This window comes from Sinohyriopsis cumingii, unplaced genomic scaffold (assembly GCF_028554795.1).
Source record: "Sinohyriopsis cumingii isolate HCF-2022 unplaced genomic scaffold, ASM2855479v2 utg001517l, whole genome shotgun sequence".
NCBI classification, from domain to species: domain Eukaryota; kingdom Metazoa; phylum Mollusca; class Bivalvia; order Unionida; family Unionidae; genus Sinohyriopsis; species Sinohyriopsis cumingii.
This window is the reverse complement of record NW_028316009.1, coordinates 528,381-542,887: the sequence shown is the minus strand read 5'-3', so window position 1 is coordinate 542,887 and position 14,507 is coordinate 528,381. Positions and strand designations below refer to the sequence as shown.

The window sequence follows — 14,507 nt, the reverse complement described above, 5'->3', positions numbered from 1 at the left end:
CCTCTTTTGCTATGAACCACTGCAAATCGACTTGTCAGGTCAAAGGAATACTACTATTTGTTTCCTCTGTTTTATTAAATTTGAAATCTTTGTGCCACTGATTGGCCAGCTACGCTTCGCAATAGTAAGAGTCTAGAAGCTTTGGATTGTTGAAAGTGCTGCTGATACAGAAGTAACTGGTGATGCAGATGATCTCTACAATGAGACTTATGATGAAGCTGTCACTGCTTTTGATAAGGACAACAAGCTTGCTGTATTAACGAAGTTGTTCCTGTTATTTGAAGATATTGTTTCTCTCTCTCTCTCTCTCTCTCTCTCTCTCTCTCTCTCTCTACTGCAGAGAAGTTCTGTGAAAATAAAACTTGATTTTCGTCGAATCCAGTAAGCATGTTTCCATTTATTTCTCTTTCTTTCTTTCTTTCTCTCACAAATATGCTGGATCGCTGTTACTCAAAGATATTTCACACGTTCGTTGTGAGATGGCTCTTTGAAAGTTGTTTGTTGTAGGGTTTAATGCCATTTTTCAGCACAAGATAGGCTATGCATGGCAGGCAATATAAATGGTGGAGGAAGAACCCGGGAGAAGAAAACTGAACGGAAAGAACTCCCGACCCATGATAACATACTGGCAAGCTTTCTCTGATAACCACATGGGCCAAATCCGAAACTCAAACACACGCAGACAGGTGAGATGGCCGCGATCCGTAATGGTGGGCTATTTAGACCACCCGGGGTACCCACCCCTTGAAAGAGCAGTGTAAGAAATAATAACATTATCGATTGGCACGTGCTAATCAGAGACATCCAGACTAATTTTGTCATAAGCTTGAGATTATTGGTTATTTTTAATTGAATTATCAGGGGTTAGCGCGAACGCAGACCCCCACACTAATAAATAACGACCCCGAGTCACCCACATTTGGGGTGATCGCAGGTTTCAGCCCAACCGAAGTGCAATGGAAAGGCCTCATCCTGGGGAAACCGCCTAGCTGATCACGGTACTCCCTGGTCCAGGTAAGTATGATTTCTTGACGTTTACTGACGTTTATCAACTGACATTTGTGTCTGGAGTAGGAAGTGTGCCTCTAAGTAATGAAAATAAATTAAAACGATTCAGGGCCATGGTACTGCTGATGTCTTAGTATTCCGAATAACTTTATAGCTTATGTTTCAACATTACAAAAGTAACTGAAATGTCTTCAAATAGTCCTTTATTTGCAATTTCAGTTTCTTTTACGGTGGATATATGCTATATAGGTTTGCTCGGACGGCAGGGGATAGTTTCGTATATTGGCCCCTGGCAAATTTCTTAACTTGAGGCAACGGTGCGTATTTTTCAGCTATTATGGTTTTTTAATTAAATATATGGATACATTTTTCAATTCCGCGTTTCGGGCTTGTCTTGTTCTTGAAACTGATATCAGCCATTGACCTCCCATAGTTACTTCACAGCAAGTTGACAGTGAAATAGCAATAGTCGTCTAGCAAGAACTATGGTCAATCACATCCAGCTGTTTAGTACACAATGCTTTCCCGAACTGTTACGTAGGGAAAGGGATTGTGTTTGCACTGGCAAGATCGCTTGGTGTCATAAATGAAAAATGCAGGTATAAATTTGAGGTTGCAGTGCATCAACCTCTTTTGCTATGAACCACTGCAAATCGACTTGTCAGGTCAAAGGAATACTACTATTTGTTTCCTCTGTTTTATTAAATTTGAAATCTTTGTGCCACTGATTGGCCAGCTACGCTTCGCCGTACTAAGAGTCTAGAAGCTTTGGATTGTTGAAAGTGCTGCTGATACAGAAGTAACTGGTGATGCAGATGATCTCTACAATGAGACTTATGATGAAGCTGTCACTGCTTTTGATAAGGACAACAAGCTTGCTGTATTAACGAAGTTGTTCCTGTTATTTGAAGATATTGTTTCTCTCTCTCTCTCTCTCTCTCTCTCTCTCTACTGCAGAGAAGTTCTGTGAAAATAAAACTTGATTTTCGTCGAATCCAGTAAGCATGTTTCCATTTATTTCTCTTTCTTTCTTTCTTTCTCTCACAAATATGCTGGATCGCTGTTACTCAAAGATATTTCACACGTTCGTTGTGAGATGGCTCTTTGAAAGTTGTTTGTTGTAGGGTTTAATGCCATTTTTCAGCACAAGATAGGCTATGCATGGCAGGCAATATAAATGGTGGAGGAAGAACCCGGGAGAAGAAAACTGAACGGAAAGAACTCCCGACCCATGATAACATACTGGGAGGCTTTCTCTGATAACCACATGGGCCAAATCCGAAACTCAAACACACGCAGACAGGTGAGATGGCCGCGATCCGTAATGGTGGGCTATTTAGACCACCCGGGGTACCCACCCCTTGAAAGAGCAGTGTAAGAAATAATAACATTATCGATTGGCACGTGCTAATCAGAGACATCCAGACTAATTTTGTCATAAGCTTGAGATTATTGGTTATTTTTAATGGAATTATCAGGGGTTAGCGCGAACGCAGACCCCCACACTAATAAATAACGACCCCGAGTCACCCACATTTGGGGTGATCGCAGGTTTCAGCCCAACCGAAGTGCAATGGAAAGGCCTCATCCTGGGGAAACCGCCTAGCTGATCACGGTACTCCCTGGTCCAGGTAAGTATGATTTCTTGACGTTTACTGACGTTTATCAACTGACATTTGTGTCTGGAGTAGGAAGTGTGCCTCTAAGTAATGAAAATAAATTAAAACGATTCAGGGCCATGGTACTGCTGATGTCTTAGTATTCCGAATAACTTTATAGCTTATGTTTCAACATTACAAAAGTAACTGAAATGTCTTCAAATAGTCCTTTATTTGCAATTTCAGTTTCTTTTACGGTGGATATATGCTATATAGGTTTGCTCGGACGGCAGGGGATAGTTTCGTATATTGGCCCCTGGCAAATTTCTTAACTTGAGGCAACGGTGCGTATTTTTCAGCTATTATGGTTTTTTAATTAAATATATGGATACATTTTTCAATTCCGCGTTTCGGGCTTGTCTTGTTCTTGAAACTGATATCAGCCATTGACCTCCCATAGTTACTTCACAGCAAGTTGACAGTGAAATAGCAATAGTCGTCTAGCAAGAACTATGGTCAATCACATCCAGCTGTTTAGTACACAATGCTTTCCCGAACTGTTACGTAGGGAAAGGGATTGTGTTTGCACTGGCAAGATCGCTTGGTGTCATAAATGAAAAATGCAGGTATAAATTTGAGGTTGCAGTGCATCAACCTCTTTTGCTATGAACCACTGCAAATCGACTTGTCAGGTCAAAGGAATACTACTATTTGTTTCCTCTGTTTTATTAAATTTGAAATCTTTGTGCCACTGATTGGCCAGCTACGCTTCGCCGTACTCCGAGTCTAGAAGCTTTGGATTGTTGAAAGTGCTGCTGATACAGAAGTAACTGGTGATGCAGATGATCTCTACAATGAGACTTATGATGAAGCTGTCACTGCTTTTGATAAGGACAACAAGCTTGCTGTATTAACGAAGTTGTTCCTGTTATTTGAAGATATTGTTTCTCTCTCTCTCTCTCTCTCTCTCTCTCTCTCTCTCTCTCTCTACTGCAGAGAAGTTCTGTGAAAATAAAACTTGATTTTCGTCGAATCCAGTAAGCATGTTTCCATTTATTTCTCTTTCTTTCTTTCTTTCTCTCACAAATATGCTGGATCGCTGTTACTCAAAGATATTTCACACGTTCGTTGTGAGATGGCTCTTTGAAAGTTGTTTGTTGTAGGGTTTAATGCCATTTTTCAGCACAAGATAGGCTATGCATGGCAGGCAATATAAATGGTGGAGGAAGAACCCGGGAGAAGAAAAATGAACGGAAAGAACTCCCGACCCATGATAACATACTGGCAAGCTTTCTCTGATAACCACATGGGCCAAATCCGAAACTCAAACACACGCAGACAGGTGAGATGGCCGCGATCCGTAATGGTGGGCTATTTAGACCACCCGGGGTACCCACCCCTTGAAAGAGCAGTGTAAGAAATAATAACATTATCGATTGGCACGTGCTAATCAGAGACATCCAGACTAATTTTGTCATAAGCTTGAGATTATTGGTTATTTTTAATTGAATTATCAGGGGTTAGCGCGAACGCAGACCCCCACACTAATAAATAACGACCCCGAGTCACCCACATTTGGGGTGATCGCAGGTTTCAGCCCAACCGAAGTGCAATGGAAAGGCCTCATCCTGGGGAAACCGCCTAGCTGATCACGGTACTCCCTGGTCCAGGTAAGTATGATTTCTTGACGTTTACTGACGTTTATCAACTGACATTTGTGTCTGGAGTAGGAAGTGTGCCTCTAAGTAATGAAAATAAATTAAAACGATTCAGGGCCATGGTACTGCTGATGTCTTAGTATTCCGAATAACTTTATAGCTTATGTTTCAACATTACAAAAGTAACTGAAATGTCTTCAAATAGTCCTTTATTTGCAATTTCAGTTTCTTTTACGGTGGATATATGCTATATAGGTTTGCTCGGACGGCAGGGGATAGTTTCGTATATTGGCCCCTGGCAAATTTCTTAACTTGAGGCAACGGTGCGTATTTTTCAGCTATTATGGTTTTTTAATTAAATATATGGATACATTTTTCAATTCCGCGTTTCGGGCTTGTCTTGTTCTTGAAACTGATATCAGCCATTGACCTCCCATAGTTACTTCACAGCAAGTTGACAGTGAAATAGCAATAGTCGTCTAGCAAGAACTATGGTCAATCACATCCAGCTGTTTAGTACACAATGCTTTCCCGAACTGTTACGTAGGGAAAGGGATTGTGTTTGCACTGGCAAGATCGCTTGGTGTCATAAATGAAAAATGCAGGTATAAATTTGAGGTTGCAGTGCATCAACCTCTTTTGCTATGAACCACTGCAAATCGACTTGTCAGGTCAAAGGAATACTACTATTTGTTTCCTCTGTTTTATTAAATTTGAAATCTTTGTGCCACTGATTGGCCAGCTACGCTTCGCCGTACTCCGAGTCTAGAAGCTTTGGATTGTTGAAAGTGCTGCTGATACAGAAGTAACTGGTGATGCAGATGATCTCTACAATGAGACTTATGATGAAGCTGTCACTGCTTTTGATAAGGACAACAAGCTTGCTGTATTAACGAAGTTGTTCCTGTTATTTGAAGATATTCTTTCTCTCTCTCTCTCTCTCTCTCTCTCTCTCTCTCTCTCTCTCTCTCTCTCTACTGCAGAGAAGTTCTGTGAAAATAAAACTTGATTTTCGTCGAATCCAGTAAGCATGTTTCCATTTATTTCTCTTTCTTTCTTTCTTTCTCTCACAAATATGCTGGATCGCTGTTACTCAAAGATATTTCACACGTTCGTTGTGAGATGGCTCTTTGAAAGTTGTTTGTTGTAGGGTTTAATGCCATTTTTCAGCACAAGATAGGCTATGCATGGCAGGCAATATAAATGGTGGAGGAAGAACCCGGGAGAAGAAAAATGAACGGAAAGAACTCCCGACCCATGATAACATACTGGCAAGCTTTCTCTGATAACCACATGGGCCAAATCCGAAACTCAAACACACGCAGACAGGTGAGATGGCCGCGATCCGTAATGGTGGGCTATTTAGACCACCCGGGGTACCCACCCCTTGAAAGAGCAGTGTAAGAAATAATAACATTATCGATTGGCACGTGCTAATCAGAGACATCCAGACTAATTTTGTCATAAGCTTGAGATTATTGGTTATTTTTAATTGAATTATCAGGGGTTAGCGCGAACGCAGACCCCCACACTAATAAATAACGACCCCGAGTCACCCACATTTGGGGTGATCGCAGGTTTCAGCCCAACCGAAGTGCAATGGAAAGGCCTCATCCTGGGGAAACCGCCTAGCTGATCACGGTACTCCCTGGTCCAGGTAAGTATGATTTCTTGACGTTTACTGACGTTTATCAACTGACATTTGTGTCTGGAGTAGGAAGTGTGCCTCTAAGTAATGAAAATAAATTAAAACGATTCAGGGCCATGGTACTGCTGATGTCTTAGTATTCCGAATAACTTTATAGCTTATGTTTCAACATTACAAAAGTAACTGAAATGTCTTCAAATAGTCCTTTATTTGCAATTTCAGTTTCTTTTACGGTGGATATATGCTATATAGGTTTGCTCGGACGGCAGGGGATAGTTTCGTATATTGGCCCCTGGCAAATTTCTTAACTTGAGGCAACGGTGCGTATTTTTCAGCTATTATGGTTTTTTAATTAAATATATGGATACATTTTTCAATTCCGCGTTTCGGGCTTGTCTTGTTCTTGAAACTGATATCAGCCATTGACCTCCCATAGTTACTTCACAGCAAGTTGACAGTGAAATAGCAATAGTCGTCTAGCAAGAACTATGGTCAATCACATCCAGCTGTTTAGTACACAATGCTTTCCCGAACTGTTACGTAGGGAAAGGGATTGTGTTTGCACTGGCAAGATCGCTTGGTGTCATAAATGAAAAATGCAGGTATAAATTTGAGGTTGCAGTGCATCAACCTCTTTTGCTATGAACCACTGCAAATCGACTTGTCAGGTCAAAGGAATACTACTATTTGTTTCCTCTGTTTTATTAAATTTGAAATCTTTGTGCCACTGATTGGCCAGCTACGCTTCGCCGTACTAAGAGTCTAGAAGCTTTGGATTGTTGAAAGTGCTGCTGATACAGAAGTAACTGGTGATGCAGATGATCTCTACAATGAGACTTATGATGAAGCTGTCACTGCTTTTGATAAGGACAACAAGCTTGCTGTATTAACGAAGTTGTTAATGTTATTTGAAGATATTGTTTCTCTCTCTCTCTCTCTCTCTCTCTCTCTCTCTCTCTCTACTGCAGAGAAGTTCTGTGAAAATAAAACTTGATTTTCGTCGAATCCAGTAAGCATGTTTCCATTTATTTCTCTTTCTTTCTTTCTTTCTCTCACAAATATGCTGGATCGCTGTTACTCAAAGATATTTCACACGTTCGTTGTGAGATGGCTCTTTGAAAGTTGTTTGTTGTAGGGTTTAATGCCATTTTTCAGCACAAGATAGGCTATGCATGGCAGGCAATATAAATGGTGGAGGAAGAACCCGGGAGAAGAAAACTGAACGGAAAGAACTCCCGACCCATGATAACATACTGGCAAGCTTTCTCTGATAACCACATGGGCCAAATCCGAAACTCAAACACACGCAGACAGGTGAGATGGCCGCGATCCGTAATGGTGGGCTATTTAGACCACCCGGGGTACCCACCCCTTGAAAGAGCAGTGTAAGAAATAATAACATTATCGATTGGCACGTGCTAATCAGAGACATCCAGACTAATTTTGTCATAAGCTTGAGATTATTGGTTATTTTTAATTGAATTATCAGGGGTTAGCGCGAACGCAGACCCCCACACTAATAAATAACGACCCCGAGTCACCCACATTTGGGGTGATCGCAGGTTTCAGCCCAACCGAAGTGCAATGGAAAGGCCTCATCCTGGGGAAACCGCCTAGCTGATCACGGTACTCCCTGGTCCAGGTAAGTATGATTTCTTGACGTTTACTGACGTTTATCAACTGACATTTGTGTCTGGAGTAGGAAGTGTGCCTCTAAGTAATGAAAATAAATTAAAACGATTCAGGGCCATGGTACTGCTGATGTCTTAGTATTCCGAATAACTTTATAGCTTATGTTTCAACATTACAAAAGTAACTGAAATGTCTTCAAATAGTCCTTTATTTGCAATTTCAGTTTCTTTTACGGTGGATATATGCTATATAGGTTTGCTCGGACGGCAGGGGATAGTTTCGTATATTGGCCCCTGGCAAATTTCTTAACTTGAGGCAACGGTGCGTATTTTTCAGCTATTATGGTTTTTTAATTAAATATATGGATACATTTTTCAATTCCGCGTTTCGGGCTTGTCTTGTTCTTGAAACTGATATCAGCCATTGACCTCCCATAGTTACTTCACAGCAAGTTGACAGTGAAATAGCAATAGTCGTCTAGCAAGAACTATGGTCAATCACATCCAGCTGTTTAGTACACAATGCTTTCCCGAACTGTTACGTAGGGAAAGGGATTGTGTTTGCACTGGCAAGATCGCTTGGTGTCATAAATGAAAAATGCAGGTATAAATTTGAGGTTGCAGTGCATCAACCTCTTTTGCTATGAACCACTGCAAATCGACTTGTCAGGTCAAAGGAATACTACTATTTGTTTCCTCTGTTTTATTAAATTTGAAATCTTTGTGCCACTGATTGGCCAGCTACGCTTCGCCGTACTAAGAGTCTAGAAGCTTTGGATTGTTGAAAGTGCTGCTGATACAGAAGTAACTGGTGATGCAGATGATCTCTACAATGAGACTTATGATGAAGCTGTCACTGCTTTTGATAAGGACAACAAGCTTGCTGTATTAACGAAGTTGTTCCTGTTATTTGAAGATATTGTTTCTCTCTCTCTCTCTCTCTCTCTCTCTCTCTCTCTCTCTCTCTCTCTCTCTCTCTCTACTGCAGAGAAGTTCTGTGAAAATAAAACTTGATTTTCGTCGAATCCAGTAAGCATGTTTCCATTTATTTCTCTTTCTTTCTTTCTTTCTCTCACAAATATGCTGGATCGCTGTTACTCAAAGATATTTCACACGTTCGTTGTGAGATGGCTCTTTGAAAGTTGTTTGTTGTAGGGTTTAATGCCATTTTTCAGCACAAGATAGGCTATGCATGGCAGGCAATATAAATGGTGGAGGAAGAACCCGGGAGAAGAAAAATGAACGGAAAGAACTCCCGACCCATGATAACATACTGGCAAGCTTTCTCTGATAACCACATGGGCCAAATCCGAAACTCAAACACACGCAGACAGGTGAGATGGCCGCGATCCGTAATGGTGGGCTATTTAGACCACCCGGGGTACCCACCCCTTGAAAGAGCAGTGTAAGAAATAATAACATTATCGATTGGCACGTGCTAATCAGAGACATCCAGACTAATTTTGTCATAAGCTTGAGATTATTGGTTATTTTTAATTGAATTATCAGGGGTTAGCGCGAACGCAGACCCCCACACTAATAAATAACGACCCCGAGTCACCCACATTTGGGGTGATCGCAGGTTTCAGCCCAACCGAAGTGCAATGGAAAGGCCTCATCCTGGGGAAACCGCCTAGCTGATCACGGTACTCCCTGGTCCAGGTAAGTATGATTTCTTGACGTTTACTGACGTTTATCAACTGACATTTGTGTCTGGAGTAGGAAGTGTGCCTCTAAGTAATGAAAATAAATTAAAACGATTCAGGGCCATGGTACTGCTGATGTCTTAGTATTCCGAATAACTTTATAGCTTATGTTTCAACATTACAAAAGTAACTGAAATGTCTTCAAATAGTCCTTTATTTGCAATTTCAGTTTCTTTTACGGTGGATATATGCTATATAGGTTTGCTCGGACGGCAGGGGATAGTTTCGTATATTGGCCCCTGGCAAATTTCTTAACTTGAGGCAACGGTGCGTATTTTTCAGCTATTATGGTTTTTTAATTAAATATATGGATACATTTTTCAATTCCGCGTTTCGGGCTTGTCTTGTTCTTGAAACTGATATCAGCCATTGACCTCCCATAGTTACTTCACAGCAAGTTGACAGTGAAATAGCAATAGTCGTCTAGCAAGAACTATGGTCAATCACATCCAGCTGTTTAGTACACAATGCTTTCCCGAACTGTTACGTAGGGAAAGGGATTGTGTTTGCACTGGCAAGATCGCTTGGTGTCATAAATGAAAAATGCAGGTATAAATTTGAGGTTGCAGTGCATCAACCTCTTTTGCTATGAACCACTGCAAATCGACTTGTCAGGTCAAAGGAATACTACTATTTGTTTCCTCTGTTTTATTAAATTTGAAATCTTTGTGCCACTGATTGGCCAGCTACGCTTCGCCGTACTCCGAGTCTAGAAGCTTTGGATTGTTGAAAGTGCTGCTGATACAGAAGTAACTGGTGATGCAGATGATCTCTACAATGAGACTTATGATGAAGCTGTCACTGCTTTTGATAAGGACAACAAGCTCGCTGTATTAACGAAGTTGTTCCTGTTATTTGAAGATATTGTTTCTCTCTCTCTCTCTCTCTCTCTCTCTCTCTCTCTCTCTCTCTCTCTCTCTCTCTCTCTCTCTACTGCAGAGAAGTTCTGTGAAAATAAAACTTGATTTTCGTCGAATCCAGTAAGCATGTTTCCATTTATTTCTCTTTCTTTCTTTCTTTCTCTCACAAATATGCTGGATCGCTGTTACTCAAAGATATTTCACACGTTCGTTGTGAGATGGCTCTTTGAAAGTTGTTTGTTGTAGGGTTTAATGCCATTTTTCAGCACAAGATAGGCTATGCATGGCAGGCAATATAAATGGTGGAGGAAGAACCCGGGAGAAGAAAACTGAACGGAAAGAACTCCCGACCCATGATAACATACTGGGAGGCTTTCTGTGATAACCACATGGGCCAAATCCGAAACTCAAACACACGCAGACAGGTGAGATGGCCGCGATCCGTAATGGTGGGCTATTTAGACCACCCGGGGTACCCACCCCTTGAAAGAGCAGTGTAAGAAATAATAACATTATCGATTGGCACGTGCTAATCAGAGACATCCAGACTAATTTTGTCATAAGCTTGAGATTATTGGTTATTTTTAATTGAATTATCAGGGGTTAGCGCGAACGCAGACCCCCACACTAATAAATAACGACCCCGAGTCACCCACATTTGGGGTGATCGCAGGTTTCAGCCCAACCGAAGTGCAATGGAAAGGCCTCATCCTGGGGAAACCGCCTAGCTGATCACGGTACTCCCTGGTCCAGGTAAGTATGATTTCTTGACGTTTACTGACGTTTATCAACTGACATTTGTGTCTGGAGTAGGAAGTGTGCCTCTAAGTAATGAAAATAAATTAAAACGATTCAGGGCCATGGTACTGCTGATGTCTTAGTATTCCGAATAACTTTATAGCTTATGTTTCAACATTACAAAAGTAACTGAAATGTCTTCAAATAGTCCTTTATTTGCAATTTCAGTTTCTTTTACGGTGGATATATGCTATATAGGTTTGCTCGGACGGCAGGGGATAGTTTCGTATATTGGCCCCTGGCAAATTTCTTAACTTGAGGCAACGGTGCGTATTTTTCAGCTATTATGGTTTTTTAATTAAATATATGGATACATTTTTCAATTCCGCGTTTCGGGCTTGTCTTGTTCTTGAAACTGATATCAGCCATTGACCTCCCATAGTTACTTCACAGCAAGTTGACAGTGAAATAGCAATAGTCGTCTAGCAAGAACTATGGTCAATCACATCCAGCTGTTTAGTACACAATGCTTTCCCGAACTGTTACGTAGGGAAAGGGATTGTGTTTGCACTGGCAAGATCGCTTGGTGTCATAAATGAAAAATGCAGGTATAAATTTGAGGTTGCAGTGCATCAACCTCTTTTGCTATGAACCACTGCAAATCGACTTGTCAGGTCAAAGGAATACTACTATTTGTTTCCTCTGTTTTATTAAATTTGAAATCTTTGTGCCACTGATTGGCCAGCTACGCTTCGCCGTACTAAGAGTCTAGAAGCTTTGGATTGTTGAAAGTGCTGCTGATACAGAAGTAACTGGTGATGCAGATGATCTCTACAATGAGACTTATGATGAAGCTGTCACTGCTTTTGATAAGGACAACAAGCTTGCTGTATTAACGAAGTTGTTCCTGTTATTTGAAGATATTGTTTCTCTCTCTCTCTCTCTCTCTCTCTCTCTCTCTCTCTCTCTCTCTCTCTCTCTCTCTCTACTGCAGAGAAGTTCTGTGAAAATAAAACTTGATTTTCGTCGAATCCAGTAAGCATGTTTCCATTTATTTCTCTTTCTTTCTTTCTTTCTCTCACAAATATGCTGGATCGCTGTTACTCAAAGATATTTCACACGTTCGTTGTGAGATGGCTCTTTGAAAGTTGTTTGTTGTAGGGTTTAATGCCATTTTTCAGCACAAGATAGGCTATGCATGGCAGGCAATATAAATGGTGGAGGAAGAACCCGGGAGAAGAAAACTGAACGGAAAGAACTCCCGACCCATGATAACATACTGGCAAGCTTTCTCTGATAACCACATGGGCCAAATCCGAAACTCAAACACACGCAGACAGGTGAGATGGCCGCGATCCGTAATGGTGGGCTATTTAGACCACCCGGGGTACCCACCCCTTGAAAGAGCAGTGTAAGAAATAATAACATTATCGATTGGCACGTGCTAATCAAAGACATCCAGACTAATTTTGTCATAAGCTTGAGATTATTGGTTATTTTTAATTGAATTATCAGGGGTTAGCGCGAACGCAGACCCCCACACTAATAAATAACGACCCCGAGTCACCCACATTTGGGGTGATCGCAGGTTTCAGCCCAACCGAAGTGCAATGGAAAGGCCTCATCCTGGGGAAACCGCCTAGCTGATCACGGTACTCCCTGGTCCAGGTAAGTATGATTTCTTGACGTTTACTGACGTTTATCAACTGACATTTGTGTCTGGAGTAGGAAGTGTGCCTCTAAGTAATGAAAATAAATTAAAACGATTCAGGGCCATGGTACTGCTGATGTCTTAGTATTCCGAATAACTTTATAGCTTATGTTTCAACATTACAAAAGTAACTGAAATGTCTTCAAATAGTCCTTTATTTGCAATTTCAGTTTCTTTTACGGTGGATATATGCTATATAGGTTTGCTCGGACGGCAGGGGATAGTTTCGTATATTGGCCCCTGGCAAATTTCTTAACTTGAGGCAACGGTGCGTATTTTTCAGCTATTATGGTTTTTTAATTAAATATATGGATACATTTTTCAATTCCGCGTTTCGGGCTTGTCTTGTTCTTGAAACTGATATCAGCCATTGACCTCCCATAGTTACTTCACAGCAAGTTGACAGTGAAATAGCAATAGTCGTCTAGCAAGAACTATGGTCAATCACATCCAGCTGTTTAGTACACAATGCTTTCCCGAACTGTTACGTAGGGAAAGGGATTGTGTTTGCACTGGCAAGATCGCTTGGTGTCATAAATGAAAAATGCAGGTATAAATTTGAGGTTGCAGTGCATCAACCTCTTTTGCTATGAACCACTGCAAATCGACTTGTCAGGTCAAAGGAATACTACTATTTGTTTCCTCTGTTTTATTAAATTTGAAATCTTTGTGCCACTGATTGGCCAGCTACGCTTCGCCGTACTCCGAGTCTAGAAGCTTTGGATTGTTGAAAGTGCTGCTGATACAGAAGTAACTGGTGATGCAGATGATCTCTACAATGAGACTTATGATGAAGCTGTCACTGCTTTTGATAAGGACAACAAGCTTGCTGTATTAACGAAGTTGTTCCTGTTATTTGAAGATATTGTTTCTCTCTCTCTCTCTCTCTCTCTCTACTGCAGAGAAGTTCTGTGAAAATAAAACTTGATTTTCGTCGAATCCAGTAAGCATGTTTCCATTTATTTCTCTTTCTTTCTTTCTTTCTCTCACAAATATGCTGGATCGCTGTTACTCAAAGATATTTCACACGTTCGTTGTGAGATGGCTCTTTGAAAGTTGTTTGTTGTAGGGTTTAATGCCATTTTTCAGCACAAGATAGGCTATGCATGGCAGGCAATATAAATGGTGGAGGAAGAACCCGGGAGAAGAAAAATGAACGGAAAGAACTCCCGACCCATGATAACATACTGGCAAGCTTTCTCTGATAACCACATGGGCCAAATCCGAAACTCAAACACACGCAGACAGGTGAGATGGCCGCGATCCGTAATGGTGGGCTATTTAGACCACCCGGGGTACCCACCCCTTGAAAGAGCAGTGTAAGAAATAATAACATTATCGATTGGCACGTGCTAATCAGAGACATCCAGACTAATTTTGTCATAAGCTTGAGATTATTGGTTATTTTTAATTGAATTATCAGGGGTTAGCGCGAACGCAGACCCCCACACTAATAAATAACGACCCCGAGTCACCCACATTTGGGGTGATCGCAGGTTTCAGCCCAACCGAAGTGCAATGGAAAGGCCTCATCCTGGGGAAACCGCCTAGCTGATCACGGTACTCCCTGGTCCAGGTAAGTATGATTTCTTGACGTTTACTGACGTTTATCAACTGACATTTGTGTCTGGAGTAGGAAGTGTGCCTCTAAGTAATGAAAATAAATTAAAACGATTCAGGGCCATGGTACTGCTGATGTCTTAGTATTCCGAATAACTTTATAGCTTATGTTTCAACATTACAAAAGTAACTGAAATGTCTTCAAATAGTCCTTTATTTGCAATTTCAGTTTCTTTTACGGTGGATATATGCTATATAGGTTTGCTCGGACGGCAGGGGATAGTTTCGTATATTGGCCCCTGGCAAATTTCTTAACTTGAGGCAACGGTGCGTATTTTTCAGCTATTATGGTTTTTTAATTAAATATATGGATACATTTTTCAATTCCG

At 41.0% G+C, this 14,507-nt stretch overlaps 9 non-coding genes across 9 annotated transcripts; all 9 read right to left on the bottom strand.

Annotated features, from left to right (window-relative positions):
- Positions 1 to 858: 858 nt before the first annotated feature.
- Positions 859 to 1,022, bottom strand: LOC149772176 (U1 spliceosomal RNA). Its single transcript, XR_016417761.1, has one exon. It is a non-coding gene; the product is annotated as a U1 spliceosomal RNA (small nuclear RNA).
- A 1,461-nt stretch (positions 1,023 to 2,483) lies between these two features.
- Positions 2,484 to 2,647, bottom strand: LOC149772175 (U1 spliceosomal RNA). The gene has a single exon (XR_016417760.1). It is a non-coding gene; the product is annotated as a U1 spliceosomal RNA (small nuclear RNA).
- Positions 2,648 to 4,120: 1,473 nt separating this feature from the next.
- Positions 4,121 to 4,284, bottom strand: LOC149772174 (U1 spliceosomal RNA). Its single transcript, XR_016417759.1, has one exon. It is a non-coding gene; the product is annotated as a U1 spliceosomal RNA (small nuclear RNA).
- A 1,481-nt stretch (positions 4,285 to 5,765) lies between these two features.
- Positions 5,766 to 5,929, bottom strand: LOC149772173 (U1 spliceosomal RNA). The gene has a single exon (XR_016417757.1). It is a non-coding gene; the product is annotated as a U1 spliceosomal RNA (small nuclear RNA).
- Positions 5,930 to 7,398: 1,469 nt separating this feature from the next.
- On the bottom strand, positions 7,399 to 7,562 carry LOC149772172 (U1 spliceosomal RNA). The gene has a single exon (XR_016417756.1). It is a non-coding gene; the product is annotated as a U1 spliceosomal RNA (small nuclear RNA).
- Positions 7,563 to 9,049: 1,487 nt separating this feature from the next.
- LOC149772171 (U1 spliceosomal RNA) lies at positions 9,050 to 9,213 on the bottom strand. Its single transcript, XR_016417755.1, has one exon. It is a non-coding gene; the product is annotated as a U1 spliceosomal RNA (small nuclear RNA).
- A 1,493-nt stretch (positions 9,214 to 10,706) lies between these two features.
- On the bottom strand, positions 10,707 to 10,870 carry LOC149772170 (U1 spliceosomal RNA). Its single transcript, XR_016417754.1, has one exon. It is a non-coding gene; the product is annotated as a U1 spliceosomal RNA (small nuclear RNA).
- Positions 10,871 to 12,359: 1,489 nt separating this feature from the next.
- On the bottom strand, positions 12,360 to 12,523 carry LOC149772169 (U1 spliceosomal RNA). The gene has a single exon (XR_016417753.1). It is a non-coding gene; the product is annotated as a U1 spliceosomal RNA (small nuclear RNA).
- A 1,455-nt stretch (positions 12,524 to 13,978) lies between these two features.
- Positions 13,979 to 14,142, bottom strand: LOC149772168 (U1 spliceosomal RNA). The gene has a single exon (XR_016417752.1). It is a non-coding gene; the product is annotated as a U1 spliceosomal RNA (small nuclear RNA).
- Between the last annotated feature and the right edge of the window lie 365 nt (positions 14,143 to 14,507).